We start from the raw sequence: 19,221 nt of genomic DNA on the forward strand, positions 1-19,221 counted from the left end.
GGCGAGCGGGGGCGACTCTTCCTTGCGGTGCACGGGCTTCTCATCGCGGTGGCTTCTCTTGTTAGGGAGCATGGGGTCTAGGAGCGCGGGCTTCAGTAGCTGTGGCACGCGGACTCAGCAGTTGTGGCTCACGAGCTCTAGAGCACAGGCTCAGTAGTTGTGGCGCGTGGGCTTAGTTGCTCCATGGCATGTGGGATCTTTCCTGACCAGGGATTGAACCCGTGTACCCTGCGTTGGCAGGTGGATTCTTAACCGCTGCACCACCAGGGAAGTCCCCATCTGTCTTTTATATGGAATGCTTTTCTGATTTTTAGATGATAATTTACTGAAGAGAATGACCAATCTTTGGAAAGGGGCAGAATTTACACATAGTTTTCCACTAGCATGAAAAGCCTACAAATAACAAATTTTAGGTTCTGTACCTCTCCTTTGGGCTTGGGAGTGACATAACAGTATTATGAGAAAGTGTGTATCTTCATAATAACACCCCACAGGTCCCATCACAGATCTATTCCATGGAACACTTGCTGATTTGGGGCTGACAGGTTTTGCATAAAGAAGCAAACCAACAAATATTTTTCTGCTCTTCTGGTTGGTTCCGGAGCAAACTGAGGGTATAGGGTAGCTCATGGGACAGTTCACAGTTAAGACTCTGAGCTCCGATAAGAAAGTTCAAATATTCGTTTTCTCAACTTTTGAAATAATACTTTTCATAGCTCCTCTTTGTTATAAGACTTTGATAAAAATGTAAAGGGGCTTTCAAAAATTCATGAGAAACAAACTTTTCAGTTTTGGTTAATCACTGGATGGTCAAATTGCAGAAAACTGATGGGCCGAGTAAATGAAAGCTTCAATAGATGTTAAATGTCTGTAGTCTAAGGACATAAAGATCTAACACTCGTATGTAAATATTTTATCATTTCTAGTATAACTAATGTTAGGAAAAGCAATCATGACCTGAAACAGCTCAGAAATGACTGCTCTTAAAGGATCTGCCAGCTCTGAGTCTGGAAATTGACTTCCTTGCACCTTCTACTGCAAGTCTAGTTTAATTGGGGAAAAGGACATTCACTTAAAAGGTAAGTTACAGTCTAAGTAGGCTCTGGAGATGCCAAGTTTCATGAAAATTCAGGGCTTAGAGGAGGGGGTGAGCAATACAGCTGCTGTCCTCGTGCAAGGCTGTTGCCATCTAATCTTAGATGAATCACAGGAGCCTTGGTTGCCCTGGTAACCTGGTAGCCATTCTGCTTGCCTGGAGGCTGAGTCAGGGAGTATTAACTCTCATTAAAGTTTCTTAGAGACATGAAGCCAACAAATTATAAGGAGGATATTTCAGCTACTTCCAAGGCCGCAAACACTGTGTAACAGTGGCTTAAGGCCACCATCTTGTTTCGCCCCAGATTTTGTGGCCAGAAGCTGAGGCAGGGTTCAGCCGGATGGCTTGTCCCTGGTCTTTGAGGTGCTGGCTGGGGGTCCACTTCTGAGATGGTTCCTTCACTCACACGTCTGGTGCCTGATGGGCAGCTATGTCCTTCCCCACTCCACGTGGTCTCAGGGCTTCACCCCATGGCCCCCAGCAGGGTAGCTGGACTGTTGACATGGTGACCCACCGGGTATCCAAAAGAGAGAGAGTGGAGGCCTCCCTTACCTCTTACGTCTGCGTCTGGAAACCGGGGCCATATCTGCCACATTCTGTCGCGTGAAGCAGTCACAAGTCTTGTCCAGATTTAAGGAGAGGTGACAGAGGTCCCACACCCCAAAGCAGGGAGAGTGAATGCATTTATGTCCATCTTGAAATGGCCTCAGTGTTCTCTCTGGCCAGGAATTGTTTACATTTCTCCTACATGTGAAATATACTCATCTTCCCTCCCAAGATCCCTGCAAGTTTAATCTCATTACAACATCAGGTTCAGGCTCAAAGTCCGGGATTTCCTAAACTAAATCAGACCAACGGATAAGGATCCTTGGGCACTATTCCATTAAAAGGGTTCCTTTTGATCTTAAAAGCTCTGAGCTAAGAAGACAAATTATCTTTCCCTCTTGCATCCAGTGTAAAATGGTGAGATGTACACAGGATAAAGTAGACATGCCTGCTCAAAAAATGGGACAGCAGAGAGCATGTGAAGTCACTGGTCCCCAGCAACCCAGATGTCCAACCAGGCACATGTTGCCAGTTACTTGACTGAGACCTTCCTGCCCTTGGTTCTGTCCTCTGAGACATCCTTCCTTTTCCATAAGAAATGGCAGATGTTTCTAGATCAGAAGACTTCTCTGCCTGCTTCCTGTGTGTGAAAATTGGGGGAAAGTCAACATCCTGTATTTGTCCTGTCTCTGCCTCTTTCAGTCTTAGAGGATATATTTTCTTTAAAAACCTTGTGCGATTCCTGTGTATCAGATTATGACATATTCTGTTTATACCACATCTCTTTCTGGAACAGGCCCTTCCAGGACTGCACGTCAGGAGCTACGGGGCCAGGGTCATAAGACCCTTAGCTGCCTTCTAGTCAAGTTGAAAGGATTCTTAAGATTCTTGGCGATCTTAATATACATGTCTTGACATACTTCTAAGGTCTCAACAAAGGGTCTTAAAACTACCCCCGGAGATCTTCATACTAAGGCCACCATTTAACTGTGCTCACCCTGGTTTGATGTTTTCCCTGAGGTCATTTCTTATTTTGAGAATCTTTTTCAGACTGAAGAGGCTCCAGTCAAGAGGCAGTTTTATTTTTTGACTCAGCAGGTCCCAGTTTATGTTTCCTCTAATTCTGTCTGAAAACTAAATATTTCTTATTTATTTATATTTTTATACCCTCATCTCTCTGTCTGTATCCTATCACATGTGTCTAGGAAATTTGTTGGTACTTTCAGCTTTCTGCCAGGAAATATCTGTCACCAAACCCACCAGCTCAGTAAGTTTATTTTCTCCTCTCTGTGCTGCCGTGGGGTGTGTTGCAGCTGGATTTTCTGCTGCTGTGTAGTGCGGCTGCCTTCTCTCTAGCCCCCAAATGACGATCTTCTTACTGTCCTTCAAACCCTCATCCACCATCAGCTCAAGGCCCTTCCAGCCACTTCTCTGAAGTTTTTGGTATGGTGGGTCCCCACTCCCTGGACCAAATTCAGTTCCTGGAAGATATTACTGTGAAATAAATTATCTCCAAACTTCATACTTTGAAACAAACCATTTATTTGCTCAAGGTTTGTAGGTTCAGGAGCGCAGGAAGGGATTTTCTGAGTAGGTTTCACTGATCCATGCCAGGCTAGGTGGCTGCAGCAGGAGGGTCCACTTTTCATGTGGATTTCTCTCTCACTTCTCAGGTACCTTGAAAGGGATGGCTCGAAGGCAGACCCATCTGGGCCTCTCGTCCCCTCCGTTTGTCTAAAGGTCTGTCTAGATGATCTTTCCAGCAAGGGAGCCACACTTCTTCCACGGTTACCTTGGGCTCCAAGAGTGAGTTTTCCAAGAGACCAGAAGAGGAAGTTGCCATTCTTTTAAGACCTGGATTTGGAAAGTCACATCATTTCTCTGTGTTCTATTAGTCAGCAGTCACAGAGCTGGCCCAGGTCCAAGGGGAGGGGACATAGACCCCATTTCTCCGTGGAAGGCATGTCAAAGAAGGTGACCCCATCTTTCATCCGCCGGAGCTGGTGACCATCACTCCTGAAATCAAAAGCAGGATGCATAATTTGACAATACGTTTTTTGACTTGTGAATTTGTTCATACTGGATTTTTAGAAAGCTTCTTAGGTAAATATACAGTTAGTATTATAATCAACAATCCCAGGACTGTAGAGAAATTGTGAAGAGAACATCGTGAGTGTCCCAGCAACTCTGGAGTGTGTGGTTGGGTGTCGAGCACACTTTACAACTAGACAGTTTACATGGGGTTGGAGGTCTCTAAGAAACAAAGTGAAGACACTTCTTTGAGAATGGGAAGAGTATGTGCTTTTTACAAATTTTTTTTTCCCAGAGATGGTGAGTTTTATTTTTTCTTGTCTGGATAGAGGTTTGATTTGCTCTCAAATGTTCCAGGGGAGAGAGAGACTAGGAGAAAGCACAGAATGCAGAGGTCTATTTGGTGTAATCTTCTCCCTCATTTTCATCTCCACCATCAATGGTGAGAGCAGCATACTTCCTTGCAGAACTGAACTTAGAGGCTGGATTTTCTTCAGTTTTCTTTGGCTCAGGTGCAGATCTGGCATCTTGATCCTTTTTGCCATCTTTCCTACCTGACCCCTTCCAGTGGTCTTTGTTCCCTCCATTTCCTGGACCACGGCTGGAGTTCCCACTTTGGCCTTTTGGGACACTCACCCCATCTACTCTATTTTCATCTTTCCTTGCTGGTCCTTCCTCAGATGGTTGAGCTGTAACTACTTTCCCTCCGCCACTTGTAGGGGACTGCTGCTCTGTGTCTGAGCTCTGAGATTGAGCAGGAGGGTTAGAACTTTGCTTCACCCAAGCATTCTCCTTTGGTGGAGGGGCTGGCGTTACCTTTAGAGGCAGTTCAGGTTTGGGAGGCTTAGAAGTTAGAGACTGACAGTTTTCCTCTTTATTGGGTGTTTCATTTTCTAGAGACTTCTCACTCTTTCTCCTTCGTGCATGTCTGCCAGATGTGGCTGAGGTCCCAGTCCATGATGACTCACTTCCTGCCCTCGACCATTCCCGTTCCTGAGTTTCTTCACTTTGCCAGCTTGGGTGCCTCTCCAGAGGCCGTTGTTCTAGCTTTGGCTCATCCAGCTGACGTTGCAGTTTCTCCTGTTCCTTCTGTAGTGGCTCTTCTACTTGTTATCTAGCAGTTGTGCCAACAGGCTCTCCTCCTCCAAAGAGAGAGGCTGCTTGACCTGACTGGGACGTGCTAGCAGAGGAATCATCTTCCTTAGGAGTACCCCAAGGCTTTAGGTTCAGTTTGGCTCTTCGGGGGGGGACATCTATCATCATGCCTACAGTCATCCCAAGAGTATGCATCTCTGGAGCTCCGTGACTGGTCATCTTGTCTGTCATATCTGTCTTCATAGTGGCCTTCACCTCCTCTGTAGACGTCACCCTATGGTACTCACTACCAAACGCTCTTCTGCCACTGCCCATCCTGGCATTGCAGCCTCTATTGTAATCTCTGCTGCCTCCGTGATCATAGCAATCTTGGCTCCATATCGATCCATGTCCTGGCGTGGACCATCACGGTAACTGTCCTGATACCCATCACGATATCGGTCTGAATCATAACGGTCTCGATACTTGTCTCTAAGCCTTCATCACCTCTTCTAGGTGGGGAGCCATCAAAGCTGCAGCACGACGGGCCTCCAATCTGTATCTGTTTTTTCAGAATCCTGATTTCTATCTCGGCCGAAAGAGCGATCATCCCTGTCTTTACCCTGTGCTTGATCAGCAACGTCCACTCGAATTCTCCTGTTACCTAGAGACTCTTCACTGAGGCTCAGGGCACCGAGTAAGGAATCCAGGTCCTCAAATTCAGCATAACCAAAACTTCTCAGCCTTTCAGGATTGATGGGTTCACCCAGTAAACACACTGCACTGATGTTTAATCCTCTAAAGAATTCCTTAATGGAGTCTTCTGTCACATCATAGGGCAGGTTCCCTAGAAAAGCAGTGTAGGGTGGTGATTTGGGAAGATGGCTCCAGTCGATATTGGGTTCCCGAGCAGACTGTGGAGGAGTGGGCAGGATGGAACGGTCAACTGGAGGTGCCCTACACACGTCACCATCATTACTGTGCCAGTGGTTGAAACATGTCCTTCTAGGTCGCCTGTTTCATCAGCTCAGCTGTCTGGTTTGGGGACATAGGTGCTTCCTCCACCATTCCCTCCATCCTCAGCCAGAAAGTCTGTCAGGGAGACACTCTTCCCCTTCTTATTCTTCTTTTTTGCTGAGGCCACCATTTGGGAGAGGGAGAGAGAAGGCAAAGGCACAAATATTTTCATTGGAAACTCAGGTTTTAATTTATGCCAACGATGAGCTCAGTGGTTTGTGATTGGTCCACCCATCACCTGGTTCAAATAGCATCCATCTCCATTGATTGGCATTCTCAGCATTCGTGTCTACCCACTAGAATATTTCCTAGTTTCATTCGCATGTGGTCTCTGAGCAGGAAATTCCTTGGTTGCAGTTTCCTTATAGCATCCATACCTTCCTCAGTTTTCCTTACAACAAAGGAGCTAGAACAGCTCCCTGAGAACTCTCCCAGAAATGCCTCTCTGAGGGTTGATTCTCTTCTGAAGCCCTTTCTGGCTGGATTTTTCTCTTTGACACCATGGAAGCACGTCAACCCCAGGATGGTTTTGATGCAGGTGAGATCACATGACATATTTTAAAGCCTAGATGCATGACTCAGATTTTCCCTTTTAGCTCTCATCCTTTCCTTAGGCAGGTTTGTGCTTTGTTAGAACTCAGACTCCTCCCTACTAAACATCACATGAATTACTACAGCTGTACCTAGCTCAAGAGAAAAATGAGTTTTTAAATACTCAAAACATTGTTAATGCAAAAGTAGTTTGGGTTTTAAAAGAACCTTGTCAGGGTTGGGATTTCATACATGGCAAAGCAGCTTCCTCGCTACCATCTATTGAAAGTCAGCCCTCGACACAAGGGTTTGTTAAAAAAAAAAAAAAAAGCCTTGTCCCTGCTAAGAGTGCAGGTTTTATCTGCAGACATGGGCACTTGCTGGACCCTGTCTGAGCAGCGGGGGGATGGAGGCCATGGCCTCCCTTGTCTGTTAAACTGACCAACTGAGGACAAGAATGAAGGTCATCTGCTCATCATGTGGGGAACTGTGGCCTTATTTAAAAGTGTGCACAGATATACGTGTCATCAGAGCAGAAAGACATGGAGTCGTCACCCAAACCCTTCCAGTGGCTGCTTCCAGGGAAGGCAGGGGCGTGGAGGAGAGGTTAGGACAAACACGCGGTCATGGGCTGTGAGTATCACTCAGATGAGAACTAGGAGAAATTTGGGGAAGACAGGAACTAGAGCAGGGGGGATGGTGCTGGGGGGTCTTCTAAGATGCCCCCAGTGATGCTGAGGTTCCAGCCCTGGCGTGACCCCCTCCCCTGAGCGTGACCTCCTCCCCTGAGCGTGACCCATAACTGGCTCCTAGCGAACAGAAAGGATGCCATGAGGGGTGGTCTGTGTCTGTGCATCTAATGCAGAGAGCAAATCAGTCTCCTTTAGTTTGATGGGTAGCATACTTGGTCTTAATCCTACCATTTAATTTATTTTTTTCACATTAACGTTTTCCACATTTTAATGAAAAATTTTAAATACATGGCAAAATAGCAAGAGTTTTGTGATTTTACAGCAAACACTTGTTCACCCACCGCCTCGGTTCTCTCGCACCCTTCCCTGTGCTTCTTCATGACACACCCTCGCGTCTACCTTGTTTCCGACGCATATTGAAGCCAGTAGAGACCTCCCTACACTTCCTCCTAAATGTTCAGCACCCACATTATTATCTAAAGTTCAGTATTTGTTTATCGTTTTTTTAATTTGAGATAAATATTATAAATATTTGTGAATTATAAAGAAAATGTCCTCATCTTAATGAAACTTCTCTGTGTTTTGACAAATGTATCCACCTATGAAACCTGACCCTCTAAAAAGACAGGCATTTCTCCAGGCCACGAAGTCCCCTCGGCCCCTTCCCGGTCCCTCCGTGCCCCCAGCCCCCCAGAGGCAAGCACTGGCTTTTCCAGCTGTCCTGTTTTTCCATCCTAATTGGCCCCGCTTCCTCTAGGTCTTGGTGTGGAGTGGAATCGGTGTGTCCTGTGTGAGACCTCGTCCCCTCAGGGACTGTTCCTGACACTGACCCAGGTCCTTGTGACAGTAGGAGCGGCTTCTGTGATCTGAACACATTCCGCTGTCTGCTGTCTGCTCTCCCGTTGGTGGGCAGCGGGCCGCTTGGGTTTTGGGTGTCAGGAACCAAACTACGGTGAGCATTTGTATACATGATGTCTTGTGGACACACACTCATTTCTCGTGGGAGAATAGCCAGGAGAGGCTGTGCTGGTGAGTAGGTGAGTGTGGGTTTAACATTTAAAGGGCTGTCCCAAATGCGGGATGTCCCATTTCAGTGATGTCATAGTGTGGATTTCATCTGCCTTTTCCTGATGATTAATCATGCCGAATGCATTTTATTGTGCTTATTGGCTATTCTCACATCTTCTTTTATGAAGTGAATCTTCAATTACTTCTGTATTAGGTTGTTTGTCTTATCATAGAGTTGTATGATTTCTCTGTGCGTCCTCCGAACTGGTCCTTTCTTAGGTATGTGCTTTTCAGATATTTTCTCTCAGTCTATGTTTTGCCTATTCATATTCTTAATGGTGTGTCTTAACAAACACAAGTTTTACATTTTAATTATGTCCAATTTATCAATTTTTCTTTACAGTTATTACCATATGTGTCCCAAGAAACCTTTGCCCAACCCTAAGTCACAAAGTCTCATCTTATTTTACTGTCTGTTTGCTGTGGCTTTTGCTGCTTCCCACCCCCATCTTTCCCATCTTCTATTAAATTAATACAATTTACTTCCTTCTTTTCCTGCTGTTGGTTTTAAATTCAGATCTAACTATAAATTGGATAAAGCTAATCAATATCTCTATTAATCATCTGATTGTACAGGGACCCTAGAAATCCTTAATTCCAGTCTCCTTTTCCCACCAAGCTATCTAAGAAGCTAGTCATCTAGCACTTTTGTGTCTCCTTGTTATGAAACTCGCACTGAAGTTATCTAAGTTTATCGATTTCCTTGTTTACCATCTCTCTCAGCCTCTTACCTCTTGCTCATGGGTTCAGTGTTTTCTTACTGACCATGCCCTTTTCTCCATCTGTCAGGGGGGCTTCCTGAGTCGTACTGTCCTGTCTTTGAACGTGCCTTTATTTTCCCTTCAATCTGGAGGGATGATTTGGCCACTCACTGATTTCCGAGGAAACAATTTTCCCCTTAGCTCTGTGAGAGCGCCCGGTGGTCTTCCGGTGTCCCTGGTGGGGCGTTTGTGGCAGGTGGGTCCGTTGCTATGTGGGTGATGTTCCTCTTCTCACTGCTGCCTTTGAGAAAACACCAGCAGGTTCCCCTGAGCCATTCCCTCTCACTTTTTCTACGGTATTTGACTCAATTTGTATTAAAAACTCTGTTTTTCTTTTATATTCACGTTTTAATGGTTTTGATATTTAAATAATATAATTAAATAACAAATATAATTGCCCTAAACAACTTTGGAAATACACACAACTGACATGATTCATGAACACACGACTGGAGGGGCAGATGAACAGGGCATAAGGGAAGTGGGAACAGGGTGTGCACTGGATGTCGGTCAACGTGCCTCGGGGCCAGAATGGGGCACGTCTCAATCTGGTGAATTGATTCAGGGGTTCAGGGGGGGTTGCTTGAGAGACCTGCAAAGCTCTTGTTTTATAGTCTTTGTCAGATGGCTCAATTATCACCACTTTGGAGGGCATTCTTACTCTCTCACTCTCTATTTCTCTGTTTCTCTCTCTTAACACTATAATATGTTTTTTTTTTTAAGTGCTGGAGCAGTGCCCATGGTGTTTACTCTCTTAGAGTGGCTGGATTTTAAAAAATGGAAGCGTATCCTTTTCTTGATTTGTTAAGTATCACTGAGTGTTTACCACGCGGCAGAGGCTATACTGAACATTTGAGTAATATTATCTCAGTCTTCTGTTATGATAATTTTACATGTTGGGTTATTATTCCTATTTTTGATGACAAAATGTAAAGCTTAGCCTAATTTAGGTTAATTTACCAAAGACTGCATGGCCCCAAACTACTATGCAATCATGCAGGTTAAAATGAGACCTTAGGAAACGCTGACGGAGGCACAAGTGTAATCACCCATTTCCCTGTCCTGCACAGCCCCTGGTGTTCAGCCCTCATGGTGGAGCCGCGTGCCCGTGGGGAAGGAGGGACGGAGCGATGCACATTTCCTCCTTGCAGATGCTGGGGTGGAAACCAAGTGAGAGATAATAAAACGACAACAAAGTTTAATGTGAGGACTCTGGTGGTTTTGAAATAAACCGGTCACCGGCTCACCTGCAGGTCCTCGGAAGGTGGAAACAGGTCCCGCGGGCCCGCTGCCTTCACTACTCAGAAGCAGGGTCTTCTCCTTCTGGTGCAGGATGCCGACTGTTGGCGAAAGAAGTGTCTGCAGTGCACGCAGGAGAAGTGGGTGACCTTTCCACTCACTGTTTTAAATGACCAGTACGCACCATGACCTTGCATCCAGCTGTGACCTCCTTTGCACATCCCTGGTTAGAATGTGCGAAGGAGGCCCTTGTGTTCCAGCAGGACTCGGGCCATCACGTCTCACGCTCCAAATCACAGTCATAAAGCTGGTGTTACAAATGCCAGACAAGAGCCTAGCACACGTCTTCCTGGTACCTGGCTTCACCTGTCCCAGATATTGGCAGGGAGAGCCCAGGTCAGCCCTGACTCTGCAGTGGATCTAAGGAGGGTCTGGTTGGAGCAGCCTTTCTCCTGGGCACTGGCCCTTCCACTGCCCCGGGGAGAAGAGACCCTTCCGCCCGCCCCAGCACAGATTCTGGAGTGGAGTGGGGGTCTTCACACAAGGGTCTGAGGAGGGGTGGGCGTCCCAAGTCCATGAAGACTAGTTTGTGGCCCATCAGTGTTCAGCCTCAGTTGCTATGCCATCTGATGTCAAATAAACAGACGCAAACATTAACAGCATGTCCTACCTACCACACGTGGAGAGGTGTGCTTTCAAAGCCTTGAACTTCGCAGTTTCCTCCTTTGCCTCTGATGCCATGCGAGGGCTTCTTCAGGAGCTCGTGAGCCAGAGGCTGCGAGTCCGGCCCTGCGTCTGGAGCTGCGTGGACCTCAGGCTGACCGTTACCTCCCTCATCTGGTGGCCTCACCCCTCGCCTCAGGACTCAGAGGAGGCCTCCTGCCGCCGTGTGGTTTGATTTCTTCAGCTTCTGGTCATCTTTGTTGGGTTGTTTATTCCCACATATCAGACAGGACGGGGACTTTCTGTTCACTCCATCCACACTTGCATTTCTGGATCAAAGTGCTGCAGCTGACAGGGCTGGGGCAGCCGGGGGGCACGTGGTACCCGCCTGCCAGGGCAGAGATGCTGTCGGAGCTGCATCTATATTGGGGAGGACGCCAGGGACAAAGAAGGGTGGTCCTTCAGCCCAAGAGGGGTTGAGGTTAGTATCCATGCGAATTTGAAAAGCAGCCATGAAACCGGCAGCCTCTTAAACGCACGTATGCACGCCCAACGCCCCGCAGAGCTCATGTCCTGGGTCCTTCCTTAGAGCATTTGCAGTAAATGTTTGTATTTATTTATCTGCGTCGCTGTGTCTGAGTGGGACCACTTTCTTCTGCCTGAAGACGGCGTCCCATGTTCTCCCAGAGATGCGACGCTTTGATGCCTTTTATTTTTTTCTTTTTTTGGCCACGCCATGCAGCATGCTGGATCTTAGTTCCCTGACCAGGGATTGAACCAGTGACCCCAGAAGTGGAAGCGCTGAGTCCTAACCACTGGATCACCAGGGAAGTCGCTTTGATGCCCTTTTTCTAGACACTTCTCTAGGGTCTCTTTATTTTTCTTTCACTTTTGAAGGGTATTTTTTTTTTTTTCTGGGAGTAGAATTTTAGGTAGTTCTTTTCTTCCTCTAAACACATGAAAGACGTCATTTTATTGTCTTACAGCTTTTGTTTTCCTCTCCAGTTTCTTTCCCTCCTGGGTTTTAGACACTCAAGTCTTTTGGCCTGAGATTTTTCTCTGATGCCCTCAAATATCTTATTTTTTTCGACAGCCCTTCTGGTTGTTCTTGGCGTGAATACCGGTCTCCTGGGAGTTGCCCAGCCACAGGGGCCCCGTTGGGGCATCTGCCCCATCCAGCACCTGAGCAGCACGCATGAGGCCGACGTGAGCAGGGCTGGTGGAGCCCTTGTATCTGCCCCACAGACACGTGTTCCGGCCTCCGTGGACCAGGCGCCTGGTGGGACTAGAGCCAGAGTCAGGGTGGAGGGTGAGGGGAGGGAGTGAAGTCTATTTTTCCTTGAAACCAGCTTCTTGCCATGAATTTATCCTATTCTTTTCTTCATCTTTTTTTTTTTTTAAACATCTTTATTGAAGTATAATTGCCTTACTCTTTTCTTCATCTTGATGTAAAAAAAATGAAGTTTATTGAATCTTGTTCTTTCAAGCAGCCCTGAATGGCCCACAGGACCAAGTGGTTTCATTCTCATTTTGTAGACAGGGAAACTGGGGCAGAAAACTACAGTGACTTGCCCTGACCTCACAATGTGTGACCTTCCAGGGCTGGACTCTTGGCCTCCTGAATTCCACACGAAGTTTGCTTTGAAGGAGCCCTGAATGCCGCTGGGCTGCCACCCTGGCATCTAAAGCTCTCAGACACACACCCCGGCTCCCAGAGTCTCGGTTCCAACTTCCTTCCCATCTCTGGAAAATGAAGGCCAAGAAGAGACATACGAGAGGCTAGAAAGATGTGTAGGTTTTGTTCCTATATTGACGAGGGGGTGGGATGCTTTCCTTGTCCCGAATGCCCTGCTGTTCACCCACAGACTCAGATAGCGGGGCCGCCTGCCAGCGAGACAGAGCAATGGTCAGGTTTGTGGGTAACTCGGCCGCAGCACTGTTATTTATCAAATACTCATCTGGGTCTCGCTGCCAGGGAGTTCTGCAGACGTGAGTGAAGTCCATAACCAAGGAACTTTAAATAAAGGAAATTATTCTGGATTACGTGGGTGGGCCTGATCGAATGGGTTGAAAGACCTCAAGAACAGAGCTGAGGCGCCCCTGAAGGAGAAAGCTCACGTGTGGACGGCAGCACGGGCCGGTGCCCGGGGGTCCCAGCCTGGCCTGCCCTGTGGGCTTCAGACCTGCCTCGCCAGACCCCACGGTCTGGGAGGTGATGCCTTGCGGTAAGTCCTACAAAAAACTAATACGCGTCTCCTGCCGATTGAGCCTGGTGGACCCGGATGGACAGAGAGCTGATCCTGCCGTAAACACGAGAGGCTGTGCCTGCAGCTGGGAGGATGCCGGACGGAGACTGTGGGGACAGTGGTCGTTGGGGCTGAGGCCCGAGCCAGGCCGTGAGCGCTCCCTGAGTGTCCGGGGTCCCCCCTCTGGTGCCGGACGCACTGGACATCTCGGCCGATGTGTCCAGGGGCGGCCACTGCACTCCCACCGCCAAGGGGGTCTTGGGTTCCTGCCCACCCTCAGGACACGTGGCAGGAATGGGTCAGCGGCTGGGACCCGCCTGCTCTAACGGTTCCTGCAGGTTTTCATCAGTTGTTTCCCAGCAGAAGTTTCAGGTCTCCAGCCAACGATTTCCTTTCATCTTAGATTCGCTTTAAGAAGATCAGGCACCAAGAAGGCGAGGCTTGGGCGGGTTCCCAGGGCAGCTTCGGTGGGGCTGTGGCCTCGATGGGGTGGGTGGGCAGGCCCTTCGGGGAGAGGACACGCAGGAGGGTGCATCACCCCGGGTCGGCGCTGAGGGAGCATGAGAGTGCGGTGCGCGTCTCCCAGATGCGGGAGACGCCACGGTGCCGTCCTGCTCACGGGCGGCACCTTCCTCGCCCTCCACGAGCTGGGCCCCAGCGGTGGGGTCGGGAGCCGGGCACCTGTCCAGGCACAGCACCCATCCTCCACTCCTTCATCCTCCCAACCTTCCCGTCGGTCAAATCTGGGGTCCGCCAGTTGCGACTGTGGGAGACGTCTTAACAAACAGACCCGTCCCCCCACCGTCCAGAGCCCTCGGGATGCGGCTGCAGAGGAAGGAGGGCGATGGGTTCCAGGACACCCAGTAGCACTTTCCCTGCCGCGAGCCTCGTCCGAGGAGGAGTGAACACACGCCTTCTGTTGTCACAACACGGGACTTAAGGGCTGAGGACTCCTTAAGAATCACAGCAAATTACTCTGGGTAATTACTGTCAAGTTAAGTGCCGGGGTTTCTCCCCACTGTAATTCCCTCTTAGCTCAGTGCCGCGGTTCAGGCAATGCCCCCTGAAAATCTGTGCCCCGTCTACCTTATCATCACGGCTCTCTCTCAAGTTGGGGAAGAGCCCCATCCAGCCCCGGAGCTGGCGTGAAGGGGTGGCGTGGGCACTCTGCTGAGCCAGCTGGAGCCTCTGGCTCCTGCTCAGCAAACCAGCCTGGCCACCAGGACTGTTTCTGGGCATCTTCCACGGGCCGCTCCCGGGGCCTTTGCACACCCTGACTTCTGCATCTCAGCACCTGGCCTTGCCCGAGGCTCGGGGCCACCCTCTCATCGCCTGTACCCACCTCACCGCTTCACGGCCAGGCAGACTCACCCTAGTCTCCCCTCCCCTGCTGTCTTCTCCCCCCACCCTCTCCCCTCCCTCTCTCAACACTGGACGGAGCCCTGGGTGCTCTCACAGATTCCAGGAGGCTCCTTGGTACAGTTCATGGTCCAGACAAGAAACAACAATAAAAAGAACTAGAGATTTCTTAATCAGCCTGCTGCCCTCCCCTGAATGGCCAGTGGTCCCCACCCCCCCAGACCATTCATCACCCATCACCGCCTTGGGATTAGACAGGATTCCTTTTTAAACCTTGGGCAATTAGATTATCAAGCTCGTGGAGCAAAAGGCATTCTTAGGCGTTTTTCCTTAAAGGGATGGTCTGTCCTCAGCCCATAGTCATTTAGGAGACCCCTCTGTCCCTACACACAGAGGACGCTCTTCACTCCATCCCCCTGAGGGCGTTTGCAGCAAAGATTCTCTTATGTGCAGCAATAACAATGGTCGGAAATGTAAGTGTTCAGATCACATTTTTTATAATACAGTTTTTATTTTGCTGGGAAATCTGAGGTTTCCAAGTGCCCTTACTTTGGATCAGATCCTGCTCTGGCGGTGTTGTTTTCGGTACAAGATTTGACCTGGATCATCACTTCACTTTAATTTGCAGTCCCCCAAACCTCTCTCTAGTCAGGAACGTAAACATGTCCCCTGTACTCTCCTCCAGTTCAAGCTTCAAATGTCCTTGGTAAAACTTTCTGTCACTGTGACACTAAAACACACTCTGGATGGGAAACCCCAGTTTTTGCACAATATTCAGTTGGTTAAATTTGGGGGATAATTTCCCCCACATGGCTCCTTTCTCCAGGGTCCATACGGATCATGGATCAATTTTCCTGGGTTCCGTGTTATGAATGGGAATTAGGCTTCTAGAGCTCCTCAGACCTGCACCTGCATCTCCCTCAATAAATCAGGGGTGTTTCAATATAATAACCTCAGCATGCTCTTGGAAGAAACAGCATGCTATTAGATTTAATTATCCCATCACAGATCATTTAAAGATCATCAGTCACTTACTATAAAAATGAGTCCAGAATATTATTCTTTATAAGATGCTTAGACACAGTAGCTCAATTTAGGAGTAAGGTGTTAACGGTTTTGAAGATATTTCTTGATTTCTCAACCTCAGCTTCTGACTCTAAACATCAGAATTAATTATGGGTCACATTATATTAACACAAAATCTTTACCATTCTTTCAGAAATGTTACTGCAACACCCCTGCAAGAATTACACTAGTCATGCATAGCTTTCTAACAGGAAAAATATTACCATTCTTATGGGTGCAAAAAAAAATTGGGTGCAGGTTCCTTGAGTGAGTTCAGAGTGCATTTGCTCTAAGGGATAGAGCAGTGTTAAAATGCAGATTCACAGGTGAGTTTAGATAGACCCAGGCAGTACCTTGTGGAGAAACCCCAGCACCTAACTCAGGCCTGGGGCACGTTTGCTCAGTGGGTGAGTGACAAGCCACATGGCGGGACCTGCCGGCCCTGACAACATGCTTTGATGTCAGTTGAACAGATTATGCCATGTTGCCTCCCCCTGCATGCTTCCCCTCTGAAAACACTCCTGCAGGCCCCTCGCCAGGTTTTGCCAACCACGGGGAGAGAGAAGGGCGGTGGGGAAAGCCAATGGCAGCTCCCAAAGGACCAGAGCTGGACGCCAGCCCCGTCACACCTGGTCGGTGACAGTGGGCAGAAGTCCGCACCGCTCTGTGTCCGGGCTTCCTCTCTGGGCCTGGTGACGCCCTCAGGCTGCGAGAGTTCCCTGAGCCTGGGTCTGTAGGGCCCTTCCCCCAGAGTTCAGCACGGCTAAGCTCTCACCAAGGGTAGCTGTGTCTATGGGAACGACTTCGGTTTGTCTGTGCCGTCTCCTCTTCAGTTAGGGACATCTCTGTGTTTCCATGCTGACTTCTGAGGCCCTGATTTTGGGTAGAATTTGGTGCCCTTGAGGCCTTGAAGTCACACAGGCCTGGTATGCTACCGACCATCCTGTTGAACGATGGCTGAAAGGCCTCCTGCAGCTCTGGAGAGCGGCTTCGTGGGGTGCAGTGTTCCTGGGGCCCGGGGTCAGCCAGGCTGGATTAGAACATCAGTTCTGCCACCTGCTGCTGTTGACCATGAGGCTCAGCTGCCTCATCCACGGGTGGAGCTGACAAAACCCATGTCCCGGAAGGTGGAGCCCACAGAGTGCAGCCCATGCGGTCCCCCAGCCCCCAGGGCGGCCCCATACCACGAAGTCAGCTGTCCGTTTCCCAGGTGCACAGTTGTGCACAAAAAACAAGAATTTGTTCTTCAGACACCTTCCGACAGGGGATTGGAGCAGACATGTCTCCTTGGACCTGGGGGCCCCGGGGCAGGTTGCATGTCCTGTGCATCTTTGTGCCTCTGGTAGGAAATGTGATTTAAACAGAGCTGCTGGTGCAGCGGCACAGGGCCTGGGAGACGGAATGATGCACTGATGGATTTTGCTGGTTTTGTAGAGTGCACCTTTGAAAAATGTTTGGGGGAGAAACTGACTTAAAATTCTCAATGTGGCGGCTCCCTGAGCTCTTCCTGTCAGCGAGAAGCAACTTCCTGCTCCCCCAAAGATCCTCACGTCCTTTTCAATCACAGGATCAAAAACTATTGATTAAACATGTCAAGCACATTTTGTGTTGTCCATTTTCAGGGTGATAGTTAGGCTTATTCACCTGAAACTTTACTCCTGAATCTTTAAAAGTGCTAGGAATTGTGAGGGATTCTAGAAACAGAGTGCCCACGTGGTTCACATTTGACCATCCACACTTGTTGTAACCGCACGTTCATGTGATCAACAGGCTCTGCTGGGAGCTGGTTAAGGCAGGTCTTTGTTAAGCTCTGGGGATGCAGAGGGTGAGGTTGAACGGAGAACCGAGGGGAGGTCGACCAGTACCCAGGTGACCTCAGAGCAGAGGCGGGGGTGGGTGGCATCAGCCAGTGGGGTCCAGGAGTGTAGACAAGGCCCCAGCGCAGCCTGGAGGAGGGCTAGCAGGCGGAGAGAGGGATTTGGGATGGGAAGGGCTGCCACGTGGGCCCCATATCCTCAGAAACAGCAGCAATCGAGCTTGGAGGAGGAGGCCTGCTTGAGGATGTCAGGGCCACTGCTCTGTGTGCGCACATGCCCCGACCCTGTGTGGCCCGGGGGCCCCAGCCTCTCCCCAGACTTGGCCCCAAAGCTCGCTGAAGCTCCGATGTGGGCAGAGTGTATAACACGGGCCCACGGAGAACCCCGGTTTCCTGTTGCCTTCCTACTGGTTAAAGTTGTAACATGGTTTTCCTTAATTAAACACACTAGCATAGGAAGGTTAAACGGCTTCTCAACGGCTCCAAAGGCTGCAGACGGCTGCAAGTTCCATCCCCGAGGGGTAACCATTGAAGGTGCCTGATAAGGTCCTGCCAACGGGCCTCTCCCAGCTATGGGATCCGCTCTGCTGCTGGCTGGGACTGACGGGCTTCATGGCAGGAGGTATCGACCACTGGCCAGTTCCTTGCAATGTTCATCTTTCTTTTTTTTTTTTTTAATTAAAGTATAGTTGATATACAATGTTGTGTTAGCAGAGTGATTCAGTTATACATACATATGTATATATTCTTTTTCAGGTTCTTTTCTCTTGTAGGTTATTACAGAATATTGAGTGTAGCACCCTGTGCTATTCAGTAGGTCCTTGTTGATATCTGTTTTACATATACTAGTGAGTATATGTTAATCCCAAGCTTCTAATTTATCCCCCCCCCCCCACCCCTTTCCCCTTTGGTAACCAAAGTTTGGTAATGTTTGTTTTCTATGTCTGTGGATCTATTTCTGTTTTGTAGATAAGTTCATTTGTATCTTTTTATTATTCAGCCATGAAAAAGAATGAAATAATGCCATTTGCAGCAACATGGATGGACAAGAAATTGTCATACTAAGTGAAGTAAGCAGACAAAGACAAATATCATACAATATCGCTTATATGTGGAATCTGAAAAAAAAGGTGCAATGTCCGTCTTAGGAGAAGATATTTAAGTTAAATTGTGAAATAACACAAACACAACTGCGTCAGGCATTAGAGAGGGTGACACTGCATAGGTCCGTTTGACATGCAAATGGTAAAGTTCCCACAGGTGCTGACAAAAGGGCTGTTTCCCAAATGTGGCCTGAGCCACCTCCGCAGGGCACTAGGGAGCTTTCCTGAAGGTGCTTTAGTCCTGGGGGTGCAGGGGGGAGGGTCGGGGAAGGAGAGAGCCCTTCTGGGACACGAAAGAGCTTCCGCACGAAGGTGCTCAGGTCAAGCACCAGGGGCCATCCTGGGTCCTTCTTGGGCCCTTGCACCCACGTCTGGCTGTCACCACAGGATGGGCCCACCTGCCGCTCCCCCTCCACGTCAGAGGCGCTGGCCCGGCTCTGTCCCGCCTGCCTGGACCGCTGCAGACTGCGAGGTCTCCTCCGACTACACCCTGACCCCTCGGAGTCTGTTCTTAGCACAGCAGCTAACGTTACCCACTGAAAACACAGATCAGCACCCTTGACCCAGATACAAGCCCCAGTGCTCAACCCCGGGATCTTACTGGGGCCCCCCAGTCTCCCACAGTCCAGCCCTGGCTGCTTCTCCAGCCAAGACAGCCTTCTTGCTCTGCTGCAGAAGCTCCAATCTTGTTTCCCCCAGTTGTTAAAATAACAAGATCTTGTTAGGATGAGACACGTGTGTAGCTGAAACAGACACGTGCCACCGTCCCAAAGGTTCATCAGGTAGCCCTACAGTTGTACATCGGGTAAAAAGCCTTTTCACACTGCAGTTCTGGGAGCTGCGTTCCACCCCTGGATCCTCCCCTGGGCCCCGCCCTGGGATGAAGGAGGAGGGGGACCCTCAGGGGCAGGTGC

The 19,221-nt window shown here is 49.0% G+C and overlaps 1 pseudogene across 1 annotated transcript; it reads right to left on the bottom strand.

Annotated features, from left to right (window-relative positions):
* Nucleotides 1–232: 232 nt before the first annotated feature.
* LOC309623962 (eukaryotic translation initiation factor 4B pseudogene) lies at nucleotides 233–12,068 on the bottom strand (annotated as a pseudogene). The gene has a single exon. The product of its transcript is annotated as a eukaryotic translation initiation factor 4B pseudogene (transcript).
* Nucleotides 12,069–19,221: the final 7,153 nt, after the last annotated feature.

The sequence above is a fragment of the Balaenoptera borealis genome (assembly GCF_965194805.1).
Source record: "Balaenoptera borealis genome assembly, chromosome: 2".
Taxonomy (NCBI): domain Eukaryota; kingdom Metazoa; phylum Chordata; class Mammalia; order Artiodactyla; family Balaenopteridae; genus Balaenoptera; species Balaenoptera borealis.